This window comes from Arachis duranensis, chromosome 10 (genome assembly GCF_000817695.3).
Source record: "Arachis duranensis cultivar V14167 chromosome 10, aradu.V14167.gnm2.J7QH, whole genome shotgun sequence".
NCBI classification, from domain to species: Eukaryota; Viridiplantae; Streptophyta; class Magnoliopsida; order Fabales; family Fabaceae; genus Arachis; species Arachis duranensis.
In genome coordinates this window covers 98376318-98391430 of record NC_029781.3, presented here as the reverse complement: position 1 = coordinate 98391430, position 15113 = coordinate 98376318, and the positions used below count along the sequence as shown (strand labels likewise).

Genomic DNA, 15113 nt, shown 5'->3' with positions numbered 1-15113 from the left:
TTTAGTGTTTTAATTTATAAAATACACATTTGAAGGCTAATAATATTTTATAATAACAAAATATAATTATCACAATAATCATATTATATATACATAAAAAATAACTACCTATACAAAATATATATTGAAATATAAAATATACATTAAAAATAAGTTAAACAATATATGTTTATACATAAATACATAATGATTAATGGATAATTTGACAGCTGACTTTTATATACACATAAGATTATTATTATAAAAATTATTATTATATTATATATATTTTGCTCCTATTGTCAAAATTTTTTAAATTTGTTACTGTTGTTAGGATTTATTAATCACTACAACATTTTTAAACTATTGCAACATGTAATACAGATAATACTCAAAAAATGTTGTTTAAAATGATCAAAAGCAACATTCAAAATTTATTGCAAAAGAATAAGGCTATTGTAACTCTTCATTAACTAACGTGTCATAAGCATTGTCTTTGATCAATTAGAAAACATGTAAAAAGCGTTACTTTAGTAAATTAATCAAGCAAGGCTTATGGTTTCATATATTACCCTTTACGAAGGATGCTTTTAAGTTTTTAAATAGACTTCTCATTATAATCGTTGCCTAAAATAATTCAATATTTTCTATTAAAATTTTACTCTTTCCTCTAAATATTTTAAGCAGCAAAGCATATATTCATCACCTTATTCACTCCTGTTACTAAATCGTGATAGTCTTCGTCTTCCTGCGCGTAATCAAAATCACGGTAAGCGTCTTCTTCTCCGTTATCGTTGTTGTTGTTTTCTCTTTTTACTGCTGCTGTTGTTACTATGGTTCGAGGAGCGAAATTCGATCTCATACGCTTTGCTCATGTTGTGCCTCGCTTTGATTCACCTCGTTTGTTACCGAATTCAGCGATTTCTTCACCGCCTTTAGGGATCGAGCCTTCGAGTTTGTCCTAGAAGGTTCTTTCAAGCAGATGCGCTAGCTCCATGGAGGCTTGCTCGGGCGGCGCGTGTGAGTTTCATGGTTGATTGCGGAGGCGTGTTGGTCGCCGATCTCTCCCAGACGAATGCTTAGACGGCGTTCAGAATCAAAATCATGAATAACCCTAAATCCCTAACCCCAACCCTAACACAATTTTCCCAATTTCACAACACTGATGCGTGCATTCTGCGTTTCTCTCTGCTCTGCCGAGTTCTGCTCTACTCCGCCGTGTTCTTCTGCTCCGCCATGTTCTTCTGCTCGTGCCGTGTTATTCTGCTAGCTCTGCTCTGTCGTGTTCTTCTACTCGCGCCTAGTTCTGCTCTGCTCCGCCGTGTTCTTCTGTTCGAGTCGAGTTCTACTCTGCTCCGCCATGTACTTCTGCTCACGCCGAGGTTTTCTCTGCTCCGCTATGTTCTTTTGCTCGCACCTTGTTCTTCGTTCTCTCGCGCTGAGTTCTGCTTTACTCGTCCGTATTCTAAATTGGGAGAAGTAGCTACTTATGCAAAAATAGTGAGAAATGTGACCTTGTTTTGAATCCTATGATTCTGCCTATTCCTTTTCCTTTTTCATTTTGAATCCTAATTTTAATAATGTTGATGTTGCTATTATAGGATTTTTAGTAATAATGTTGCTGTTTTGAGCTTCTCTAGGTTTTGCTTGCCGTTTATCTCTGATCTCTTCCAATTTGCCAGCGTTCTTCAGCTAGGGTTCATCACCGCTGATCATTGTTCTGCAGGTACTCATGATTTTTCCTCTGTTTTTCTTTTCTATTTTTGTGTTCTGAATCCTATTTGGTTATATGAAACTTGTTGTTGTGTGCATTAGTGTTGAGGCAACTATACTGTCACTGTGTGCAATAGTTTTGAATCCTAATACTTATACTTGTAATACTAAGTGTGTGTCAACTTTCTAAAACTGCTTGAGATCCATTTCTATGGAAGGGTCTTAAAACTTGAGAATTATGGCCTAATCAGCTGATAGCTGTTGTTTCTAGATCCTTTGGTATACCCTGCTAGCTTTCTGTGTTGGGATGTAGCTTAGATAAATGTCGTGTTTACCTTTGTTTTCGGTTTTTATTTAAATAAAAAAAATCTCGTTGTTTTCTCTTGTGGTTGGATGTGCTATTGTTAGAGGGAATATGGAAATGCCTTTAGGTATGTCCAAGATAACTAGTCTTGAAAGAAATGGGTTAACCTGTTGGAATTTTAGGGTAAACTTGATTCAAACCAGATGCTGGTTACTTTGTTATGCTAGCAATCGGTCATAGCCTTGGGAAGATTGTTTTATAACTATTGAATGCCGTATATTGGTAAATCGCCTTTGTCTCTATCACAAGTGGGTCAGAAATATATTCATCATTTATCATATCTTTATAAATATTAAAAAATACAACCCATTTTTATTTGCAGTTCCAAGTTAAATGAAGGAAGACCTCTTAGCTGCTCAGTCTCATGGAACTAATTTGCTGCAACATGGAGAACAATAACTTCATCAATAGTAAGTTCAATAAACTTCACATCTTACCATGCCAAAAGATATCTCTTTATTTTCTTATGGTTGAAATCTCTAAATTAGATTCTGAAGTTTGTAAGTTGTCATGCAAGGGAATTATACACCCTTGTTTTGACCTGTGAACTAGATTGCGCTCACAAAGTATTTTCAATTATGAGTGCAGATTAGTGAGTGCAGATTAATCCACAAACATAAAGGTCATATACAGTCATGAGTCATCTTCTGATTAGAATTCAAATGAAATGCACCTAATCTCTGAATTGACATTCATGAATGGCTAGTGGGAATTTCACAATTTATTCTATATGCATATTTTATTTTATCAAGTAGAAAGATTTGTGTTAACAATTTTTCTTTTAGACACAGATACTGTCTAAAAAAATCAGGAATTCAAATTTGGTATGAAAACTTTGAAGAATATCCCTGTGTTTATCCTGTCAATTCAGTATCAACTTTACTTGCCTCACAGGTTAGTAGTGAACATCAAAGGCCATAAAGTAAGTTTGATTCTTTTTCCGATCTTGATAATGATACTGATTCTATTAAGGAAATATGTACTATATGGATAGTTGAGAAATTTTCCATGTCAGTGAATCACTTTCTGTTATAGCTTTTTCAAATATTTTCTAGGTATTGTCCAATTTTTTTCATTCTAGAATCACAAGATGAATCAAACAAATAAATATATACATATATGCCACTTGCTGTTCTTGATGCATCAATAATTCAATATATTAAGAATTAGTCCACAGAGAAGTCAATAAATTTTTATATACGGTCATATACTTTTTTAGCGTGGTAAAAAAGTGAATATACTTATTTTTCATTATTTAAATTTTTAATTATATTTTACAACTCATTTGAAATCTCTTAGATCAACTTCAGTCAAGGAACCTCTCTACTCATTCTTTGCTGAGCTCCTAGTTTTAAGAGGTATATATGGCGTGCTTTCATCTTTCCTCTTCTTTATGTAACAAAATACTGATTGTTTAATTAAACAATTAAAATATAAAAACATTTTAATTTTAAAATATATCTTTTCAAAAGTAATTATTAATATTTCTTTTAGAATAATAAAAGAATTATGATTAGTTTGTATTTAGTTGGTTTTTTTTTTAATTTTGGTCTCATTCTTATATTTTAATAAGAATGAAGAGACCCCATTTTAAAATTATTACGGTTCAATGTAGATTATAAATTATATTCAAATTAAGGAGAATTCTATATGTATTCGAATTCCTTAAATTTATCTTTCAAATATTATAAATAAAGAGCTTAATCGACACTCTTAAAGTATGTTGTATATCTTTATTCTTTTATTATACTAATTGATATATGTTTATGTTATTCTTTTGTACTTTTTTATATATTTTATATTAAGCAACCGTGCATATATAGCAAGTTTCAGATTCCATTTTGATAAATGAAAATCGTTTTTAGCTTATGTTTAAGACGATAATCGTTTTTAATTTAATAGTAATATCACTATGAATAATTTGGTGGAATAAATGTTTGTATCCTCTATTGTTGTTAGTTAATTATAGTGCTCTCTATTATCTTTTACCTCTTCTATGCCAAAACCTACATTTACTGGATTGTGATTTGATTCAAGGTTTTAAATTGTGGACTGCATCGTACAGGTGCCACATTGCACAATAATCATAACTGCAATTTGAAGCATTTGTTGTGGTCAGTTTCAGCTTGTTCCTTTGTCTGCTTTGATCCTTCCTGATGTTACTATGTTGTATTAACAGAAGCCACCTGCAGATACCTCTCTTACCATTCTTCCCCTAATATCTCGTATATTGATGAAAATCACCTTGCCATTGAAGTTTAGCGATCAATCCGAAATCGCAAGATATTAATTAGTTTCAGCTTGTATTTGATCAATCTAGGACATCTTTTTGATAAATATTAATTACTATTTTGTTATGACAATTATTGTTAGACAATAATTTTATTATTTTGTTGAGAATTATTGATGAACATGTATTTGAAATACTAATTGAATTTTTTAATATCTATTTTAATTAAAATTTTATTATTAGTTATTTTGTCTCTTTTATAATTTTTTTTATAATTTTTTTTATTATGCATAAATTTATTTATTAATTAAAATAATTACACATGTATGAACAAAAAATTTTATTATAAATTTTATTTTTTTGTATTTTTATTATAAAAGTAATTTTTATTTTTATAAAAAACGCAACCCTTTTATTAGTTGCATATTTTGAATATTAGACAACACTTGTATGGTTGCATATACAAAAGAAAAAGCAACACTTGTATAGGTTGTATATCCAAAAGAAAAGACAACGCTTGTATAGGTTGCATATTCAAAAGAAAAAGCAATGCTTTAAATAGTTTCATATTCAAAACTAATAGGCAACACTTTAAAGTATTGTAAATTCAAACTTATAAGCAACACATAAAAGGGTTGAATTTTATTGCAAATAGGCAACACTTTTTAGTAGTGACCAAAATACGAGAGAAGAGACAACACTACAAAAGTGTTGTCTCAAACACACCTTTAAAGTGTTATTGTTTTTCAACTAAAGGCAACACTTACCAAGTGTTGCTCTCAAAAGCGTTGTTTTTGAAACAACAAAGTGTTGCCTTGATCTAAGGCAACGGCTGCATATGCGACGCCGACAAAAAACGTTGCCTTAGGCCCAAAAATGTTGCCTTAGGCCCAAAAATATTGCCATAGATCAAAAGTAACTTTTTGTCAGTCTTTAGACAACACTTTTTAAATGTTGCCTCAACCTGAAAATGTTGTAGTGAATATTAACAGTTTATGAAAGAAATAATTTTTTTTGTATACGATGAATAATTTTTTCATAATACTTTGTGTTCATACATTGGCTCATAATTCAACCAAGCCCAAAATGACTAAATCCCAATCAACAGGTATCAGCCGGACCAACACCTATCCAACCTCAAAGATCGAACACACCGACATGAGTTTGGTCCTACTTATCTAAATAAGTAACCAACCCGTATTATCTCTCCTATTCATTTAAAAAGGAGATCTTAACAACGTCCCTACCAAAAAGGACTATTCAAAAGGTGGTTACTGACTCTACCTTTACACTTATAAATATCTTGACACCCTCATCAGGTATGCTTAAAACCTAATCTACTAAAAATCTGCCTAAAAATCCTTGCTAACTTAAGTATCGGAGTCCCTTGCAGGTAACACTTTCAACCTCTGCACGAGTAACTCGAACAGCGGCACCTCGACACCAGAAGACATCGGACGCTACCCCAAAGAAGTCTGGACCTCACGTTGAAGCTCATTCCATCCGTTTTAGGTAACCCTCAGAACGTTAGCACTGCTTCCTGGGACCCATAAGTGTACACCCAATCATGGTGGATGATAATCCTAAAGACGGACATACGGCATCCGAATCTGAGACAGAATATCACAATGACGATCATGCGCTTGTAGTCCCTCCACGCAAGATAGAACAGACGGTCATAATGGAAGAGGACTTCATGAAATCCTCAACCCAAAAGGATAAATTCGAAAATCCACCCACCTGAGGACATGGTGAACCAGATTACAATAAAACTCATGTGCTTGGTGCACGGACACCATGGACGATTGGAGCAGCTCAAGATTGAACTGGAGCGACAATGAGAGTCCGAACGAGTTCTAAAAGGAAGGTACAACGATGATGGGATTCAGAAGGACAAATTGAGAAACTTGAATCCGACCTTCGAGGTCGGAGAACTCATATTGATTGGGAAAGACTCCCTTTCGGAGGTGAAGATCCATTCACGAAAGAGATTTTACAGGTTAAATTTTTTAGGAATTTGAAAAGCCGAGAGATGGAGAAAGCACCTTTTCAGATTTTCAACTCTTCCCAATTTTCGACGAAAATTTTGAAAACTAAAACAATGACCGCCTAAGTGTTTATTAAAGGATGCTTCATTAATTCATTTAAAAATTAGAAATAAATATAATATTATATATTCAGTGAAAAATATACCCAATAAATAAATAAATAAATTATATAATATGGTTTATGATTAAGTTAGGATTGATGCATTTTAGATTTGGAGTTAGAGTCTAGGGTATGTTCTTGAGAATTTAGGATTTACGATGTAAGATTTAGGGATTAGGGTTTATAATTTAGTATGATTTTATGAAAATATTTTTATTTTAAAAATTTTATTAACAACATAAAAGTCATGAAAAATATAATTTTATAATTTTATTATTTTTACGTTATTTTATAAATTTCAAAATAAAAATATTAAAAAAAATTTATCTGGTCAAGAAGTGGCATGGAGTACGCTGTTGCACAGCGTATGGCATGCGTAGGATCACACACAGATACCTGATGATATTTAAGTATTTTTAAGCATGTTCAAAGAAGTATTTTTTATTTTTTATTAAGTTGGACACAAGCTAAGATCAACTTTAAAAAATTTTAAACCAACATCAGTTAAATAAAATTTTAGTACATAAAGTTCAAGAATTTATAAATAATTTAATAAATTCAAACCAGAGTGTGTTTTGAAAGGGCAGATTATTTTTTTACTATAAATATTTTTTCTAATTATTTTGGTACATATAAATATTATTAATACAAATTAATGCAAAAAGAAAAAAGAAAAATATAAGGACGGCTAAGATTCAGTTTGGGTAAACAGTTTAATTAAGAATAATAAATGATTATATTAAAAGTAGTTTATAAATAAGTTATTTTGTGTTTGAATTTTTAGTTCTAAAAGTGTTTATTTTATAGATATGTGATAAAAATGAGTAGTATTATAAGAGAAATTATTTTTTTAACTTCTCTATAAGCTCCTAAATAATTTCTTAGAAAACTGTAATTTAATTTTGATAATTATACCAAATATTAATACTACTACTTTTCATAAGTTAAAAACTCAAAAAATTTATTTTTAAAGCTTTCCAAACGACCTAATTGCTTTTGGATTTTACTGGCCAAAAAAGATGCAGAACGTACCTTAAAGCTTAGAACGCTAAACTATCTCTTCAATCTTCACAACACTGTTTCAAACACTAACAAGTAGCAAGTGTGTTTTTTTTTTTTTTTACATTTCATTTTAATATTATTCTTCTCATTAATATTGTTTTCTTTTTTAACTATAAATATAATTATTATTTTTTCCTGATTCAAAACATATATTATTTGCCTTAAAACTACGTCTTTCTTCTAAAAATATTGGTCTGGGTGGATTCAAATAGAGAGTTGAAATTTAAACCCAACATTAGAATCAGAAAACGGTACAAATAGCTAATATTACTAAAAACGGCCCAATCAACTAATTATCATTATCACCATAATATTAATGTTAAGTACCACTAAAATTAAAAAAAAGCAAACATTAACTTTTTAGCATGGTAGATATATTGTTCGTACTCCTTCCAACCAAACTCACACGCGTCTCGAAGCAGGAGCAGCCACGTCACTTTCATCACATGAAAAAGAGACTTGCGTTCATCATCGTAGCACTGCTAAAAAAAACCTCATTAATTTTTTATTCAAAATTAATTTCAAATAATATAAGTTTCTTTTTGGTGTCTAAAACTCTAAATAATGTAAATTGTTTGAAGTTGATTTAAAAGATATTTTAATATTTTCAAGTATACCCTCTTTTTTTTTTTTTGGTTTTTCACGGTATCCCTCAGCCCGACAGGCTAAGGACTAATCCGTCGCGGTACTGAGTTTCATTTAAGGGTTTGTCGCTGGCCAATAAATTGCTGTATGCATAAGGCAGAATTCGAACCTCCGACCTTGCTTAAACGGACTAATGAGCTAACCATTAGACCAACCCAACTTGGTTAAGTATACCCTCTTTGTTAGTTAGAGTACACGTACACCTAATATGGGCACCAAATGGAGGTGAGAAAGTTAAAGGTTTATTTAGCATAAAAATTGTTGAACTTTGGATTTGGTAATGTTTAAATATGTATAACTTAACTTTTTGCAAAAAAAAAAAAGATTTACGTTTTTTGAATAAAGAGATTACTTCTTAGTAAAAATATCTCGGACAGAAAAATAATGTCTATTTTTTAAATTTAATTTGATTCAAAATAAGTTTTTATTAAGAAAATTAAGTAACATTAGTTATATTTTTTACTAATAACTTTATTAAAGAAATACAACGTAATAAGCGACAACAGAAAAATATTATAAGATAAAAATATTTAATAAAGATAATCTTGTACAATTTTTCAATTTATCTATCTATTCTATTATATAAAAATCGGATTTCTACATTTAATGATAGAACTGACGTGGTATGCTCCAGAGAGTGTTTCTCGATTTAATTATTTTAACTCATTCAATACAATTTATTACCATGACTTAATTATATCAGCTAATTGATTTGATCTAAAATAAAATAAATAATTTATTTTTTATTCTAATTGAATTCATTAAATTTAATTATACATTATATACGAATTAATAATAATTTATAAATCACTCTAATTTATAATATTCAATAAAGTAATTTTTAAATCACTTTATATTATATATGTATTAACGAAATATTATATATATCTTAATGTGTTAATTAAATATTATATACGCACAAAAAATAAATATAAAGATGATTTATATAATATAATGATAATATTATATTAATATGGTGATTTTTTTTTGTTTTGATATCATATAATATTGATAATGAAAATATTATTATATAGTATTATATAACTTTCCAATATTAGTATAGAAAATTAAAAAATTATTCTTTATGCCAATCACTATTTATATGGAATAGTGTGTCTCTTGTATAGTATTGGTAATTGTTGCTTAATTTAAAGTAACTGTATGTGGGTATCTTAAATTTATTTTGAGTAAAGTATCTTTTTGTTCTCAACGTTTGGGCTAAGTCCTATTTGTGTTCCTAACGTTTAAATCGTCCTATTTGTATCCCTAACGTTTATAAAAGTGATTCAATGTTATCCTACTATCAATTATACTAACAAATCAGATTATATTTTTCAATTATTTTCACTTGGATGTATTCATTCTCAATTAGGTCTCACTTGAATGTGTTCAATTTTAATATTATACCCACTATTTGTGTTTGGATTCAATTATGTACCTAAAAAAGTGAATTATGTAAATGTTGCAGGAATTAGTTTCAACTTTTGATGAGTTATTTTTCGAAGTGGATCGTCGATTCTATCTCAGATATTTGTATTCTAACTTCAAGAAGAGATTTTTAAAACTCAAACTAAAGCGTTTATGATGAGTAATTGACGGCAGGATAACATTGAATCACTTTTATAAACGTTAGGGACACAAATAGGACGATTTAAACGTTAGGGACACAAATAGGATTTACCCTAAACGTTAGGGACAAAAACGATACTTTACTCATTTATTTTTCAATAATGATCTAAATAGATAAATCTAATTAAATTGAATGATTATATAAAATATTTTATATTATTAATATACTAAAATTAAATTCATTTTTGGTATAGAATTTTATAGATAAATTTTATACAAGATTAAGTTATTTTTTATTTTTTATTTGTTTTATCTATGTTACTTTATTTAATTTTAAGTAATGTCATATTTACAATTATCGCGAGTATGATATTTTATAAAATATGAAAATCAATTTTTTATAATTTAAATATCAATTTTTGAGTTAATTTTAATTTAATTTTTTTTAAATTAACGTTATCTTTCATTTAGATCTTAATTAATTTAAAATAAAAAATACTAATCTATCATTTTCTCTTTAAATAATAATAAATTTAATTTATTTATTGTCTTTTTTTTATATTTTGTTTAGCAAAGATAATATATGGATTATGATGGAGTTAAAAAACACTCTATGTTATGCATGTTTGACACTGATATTAATTCATATGAAATAGAAGAGAAAAAAATAAAAAGTTAAAGAATATTGAGTTAAATGGTGTAAAGATTCATTGAAGCCAAGTGTATGTGTGTTCTCATGTTTCATCTCATTTTTCAAAGTTCAAACACATTCTTTTGTTATATTTGTTTTTTCCTCTTCAATAAATACTACCATCTCTTCCTATTTTTGCTATATGCTTGTCTTTTATTTAAAAAACACAAAAAAATGTAAAAAAGAAAATCAAAGAAATTAAAACTGTTATTATATTTTAAAAAATTAAATGCTCTTTTAATTAAATATCTATGTAATTTCTATCTAAATATAAATTATATTTTAATATATTGAGTGGTAAATATAAAAAAATATATAATAGATATGTTAAAATAACGAATAATGAGATATCATTCATTATATAAAAATCAATTTTTTGCACTTAATGATAAAGTTGATGTAGCATGCTTCTTAGAATGTTTATTGATTTATTTCTTTTAACTCATTAAATACAATTCATTACGGTGAATTAATTATATCAACTAATTGATTTGATTAGATATTTAAGTATCACACAATTTAATATTATGTATATCAATTAATTGAATATAATTGTTAGAGTATAATTATAATCAATTAGATCAATTAGCATTATTTAACATATCTGAATATTTATTATAGGATATTATGTCTTTATTATTTTATTTATCTTAGCACCTATAAATACCCTTCTATATTGTATCATTATACGCAACTTGAATACACACAAACCTTTTCTCTACTGCTCTCTCTTACTCCTTCGAATAATAATAAATGCAATTTAATTTAGTTAGAAGTTCATTATTTTATAGTCTTCTATAAATTAATCTTTTTATTATTTTGGATATTTTAACTCTTTTTTCCTTTTTTTCTCTTTATATGTAATTTTGTTGTGCATTAACTTTGTTTATTTAATGATGAAATATACTCATGTATGTTAATTCTATCATATAATAGTTTGCTTTTCTCCTATGTATTTTGATTTATATAGTTATATTGATCTTACTGTTTTCGATCTTGCTGTTTTCGTTTTCTTGAATTATTCTTTATTTTTTTATGACTTGATAATTTAAAAAAAAACAAAGAAAAGAAAAAAAGATGGCCATAGACGAAAGTTAGAAGTCTAAAACAGCAACATCATTTCTCAGCATTATTATTATTATTAATATGAACTTTATTATTTCTTTTCTAACATTCTTTAATACAAGCTTCGTTTCTTTTTCTTAATTATTATTAATACTTTTCATCTCTAATTATAAATCTCCTTATAATAATTTTTTGATAGGATATTTTTTTGGTCTAATAAATATTTTTCTCTATTTTTTGTCAAAAATAATTTATATTAGAAAAAAAATACAAATTAAATTTTAAAATTCAAATTTAAATAAGATGTGTAAAGGATAACTATTGAATTCATTTGATCGATTTAAATACTTTGTATTATCGTCATTGAAAATTTCAAATACTATTATAAAATTCTAGATATTTCTATTTTATTGTTCTTAAATTATATATTATACCGTGTATTTGAAGAGTTTCATCTTTTTTAAAATAAGTGCGACATTATATACTTATTTAGATACAATAAATAAATAATAAAGTTAAAGTGAGTAACAAAATTGATTATATAATAAGATACAAACTTTTAGAATTTCTAGCACATTTAACAAATTTTTAGTTTCAAAATAAATGTTTACTCTATTTTTTATCTTTTATTTGATTTTTTATAATTTTTTCTTGATTCTTTTAATTAATTATGATTGTAATAATTCATCATAAATTTGTGTTTTGTAGAAAAAATTTATCAATCATAAAATATAGAAGACTTAATCAAAAAATTTAAAAAATGTTGATTAATCCCAAAATAAAAAATTATGAATTGTGCTTTAATTATGTTGTAAAATACAAATTTGGACTATTTAAAACTAGTTTTTTACCAGTAATATTAACTTCAATCATAATAAGATAAAAAGTAAAAATTGTATATAATAATTTAATTTTATTATTTATACTACTAAAATTATTCTTTAATGTAATATATCCTATTTATTTTTATTCATTATAATCTTTAATTATCTATTATCAATAAAAATTTGAATTGATTAAATTGATTTTTTTCATTAGTAATATAATTATTGTGACATTTACTTTGTTCAGTAATATTTTTTAATTTATTTAATCTGATTAATCATCTCTTTCTTATTTTATGCTAATATAACTAATTAAAGTTAATAAATTTCAATTATTTTAATTCTTACAACTTTTTATTATAATATTGTATTTCTATTAATGTATTAATATAATTTTAATATTTATATGTCATTAATAATAATAATAATCTCATTTTAAAATCATATTTTATTCCCAATATATATATAATATGTCTAATTGTAGAAAATTTACTATTTTTTTTATATGATTAGATTAGACATATTTATATTTAATTTATTTAATTATTTAATTAAAATTAATTATATTAAAAGATTAGATTAAGATTATGGTAGATTAATTATACTGTTATTAATTAATTATATTAAAAGATTAATATTATGATAGATTATTATTATTTTATTATTTTTTTCTTTTTGATATTAATTCAGATGTTTAGCTTTTTTTATTATTATTTTTTATTCTCTTATTCTATGTATTTATTCCCATAAATCTTGCTAAATTAAATAAGATACTGTATATCTTCCTTTTATTCTTCTTTTATATACACATAAAATTTATTAAATTATTTCTCTTCCGTCTAATAACTTTGTTTTTCTTCTATTTATATTACTTTCCTTCAATATTTTATTAGTTCTTATTTTTCTAAATTTTATTTTAATTTATGTATTTGTTCTTACTATACCTAATATTTTTTATTTTTGTGTAATATACATTCTTATATATGTTATAGAAATATGATTTGATTCCATTAACTTGCCAATTTTTTTTGAAAAATCTAAAGCTAAAGCACAAAAATATATTTATAGATATTTTACTTTAATTTTTTTAACTAAAAAATATAATATTTTTTGTCATATTTGTTGGAATTCTAAGTTAAATATGAATAATAATTTTTGAAACAGAATAAATATATTTTAAATTTTTTGCATCTAAAAATAATATTCTATCAATGTTAGAATTATTTAGATGGATAAGTAATAGTGAATATAGAATTATTTATGATGGATAGAATTAAGTACATCTTTTTATTAAAAATATGAATTTAAAAATATTATATTCAATTCTCAATAGTCAACCTCTTATTGAACCATTGTATTTTCAAAAGATTTTTGAAAAATAAAATAATTTTAGGTGTATAATTTTTGTAAAAATTTAATTAATTTAAGATATTTATTATCGTTGATTAAAAAAGTAAATTGAAATGACAATTTAATATTTATATACTCTTAAAATATTATTTATTTATTTTTCTACCATTTTCTATTATCCAATGATCACACTAATATAATTTAATTCAACAAAATTATTTATTATCATTTAATTGGATAAAATTTCTATTTTAGTTGAAAATTTTAGGATTTCTCAACCTTAAGATCATCCATGTTAGATCATTAAAAAATATAACTAAGAGCGCGAATGTGTCTCTTCATTTGAGAGTATGATTGAGATCAGAGAGTTTGGCTCTTGTGGTTCTTTGATCTTCGTCAACCAAAACCTTCTACATTTTTGATAGGGCTGAATCACAATTTTACTGTGGGAAAAGAGCTATGAAGATGAGTTTGATGTGTTAGAGACCAAAATCCTGAAGTCATTATTTATATTTGAGTGTGACACTCATTAAACTCTAAAACTCAAATAAAACAGTATCTATAATTTTAATCTCATTTATCCAAAAAAATAAAATAATAATGACTTATTTAATTCAACATTTATGACAATAAATGAGATCACCGTTATATAAGTCATTTAATGTGAAATTACTTAATTTACTATTATAATTAATATATGTATTGTCCATAAATATATTAAGAAATAATAATTTCCTAACAATCTTCTACTTGGGTTATAAATATATATTTTTCTAATATAATCACTTCTTATAATTTTTACTTGCAAATTTGAATGTTATTTCTCTTATTACTTTAATAATCTGGTCTATCTCATATATTAGTTATGAAATTACCAAAATTTTTATCACATTAGTGTCGCAACAAAACTACGATGATCCCATACAAAAATACTCAACCGCATAGATCAAATTTGGATGAGAAAATTTAGAAATTACATGCAAAAATGATCTTATGCATGTCTATTTTTAACTTGAATAAAAGTTCTATTTTATTCGGTGACAGACTAAGATGAAACTGCAATGGCAACGTTCGGGCTCATAGCGACGACGACTAAGTGATGAGTCTGTGGAAGAAGAAGAGAAGAACTTAACAGACTCATAATGAGAGAGAGAAAGAGGGGAAATTTATCTAGAGAAAAGGGACTCGGCAGGAGAAAGGTGGCGACGGGCTCAACAATGACGGTAACGAGATGAGCAGCGATGATGACATGAGCTGTGAACAGTGACAGATGTAAAACCCGGTTAATTAATGACTAATTAACCCATAAATGAGAATTTATTCTAGAAATCCCAAAATATGATTTTTATGGCTAAATGTGATAGAGGAGATTGAGACGAGAATTTCGGTACCAATTTTATAGAATTCGGACCAAGATTGGACCGAACGGGCTAAACCGGGCCAACCGGACCCAAAGTGGGCCCTTGGCCCAAC

At 26.6% G+C, this 15113-nt stretch overlaps 1 long non-coding RNA gene across 2 annotated transcripts; it reads left to right on the top strand.

Annotated features, from left to right (window-relative positions):
- Positions 1 to 642: 642 nt before the first annotated feature.
- Positions 643 to 4467, top strand: LOC110276387 (uncharacterized). 2 transcript variants are annotated; one of them, XR_008004446.1, is made up of 7 exons: positions 689 to 748; positions 898 to 1479; positions 1620 to 1705; positions 2379 to 2466; positions 2842 to 2950; positions 3356 to 3414; positions 4122 to 4467. It is a non-coding gene; the product is annotated as an uncharacterized LOC110276387 (long non-coding RNA). The 2 variants fall into 2 exon arrangements; XR_002369048.2 differs by lacking the exon at positions 898 to 1479 and having other exon boundaries at positions 643 to 748.
- Positions 4468 to 15113: the final 10646 nt, after the last annotated feature.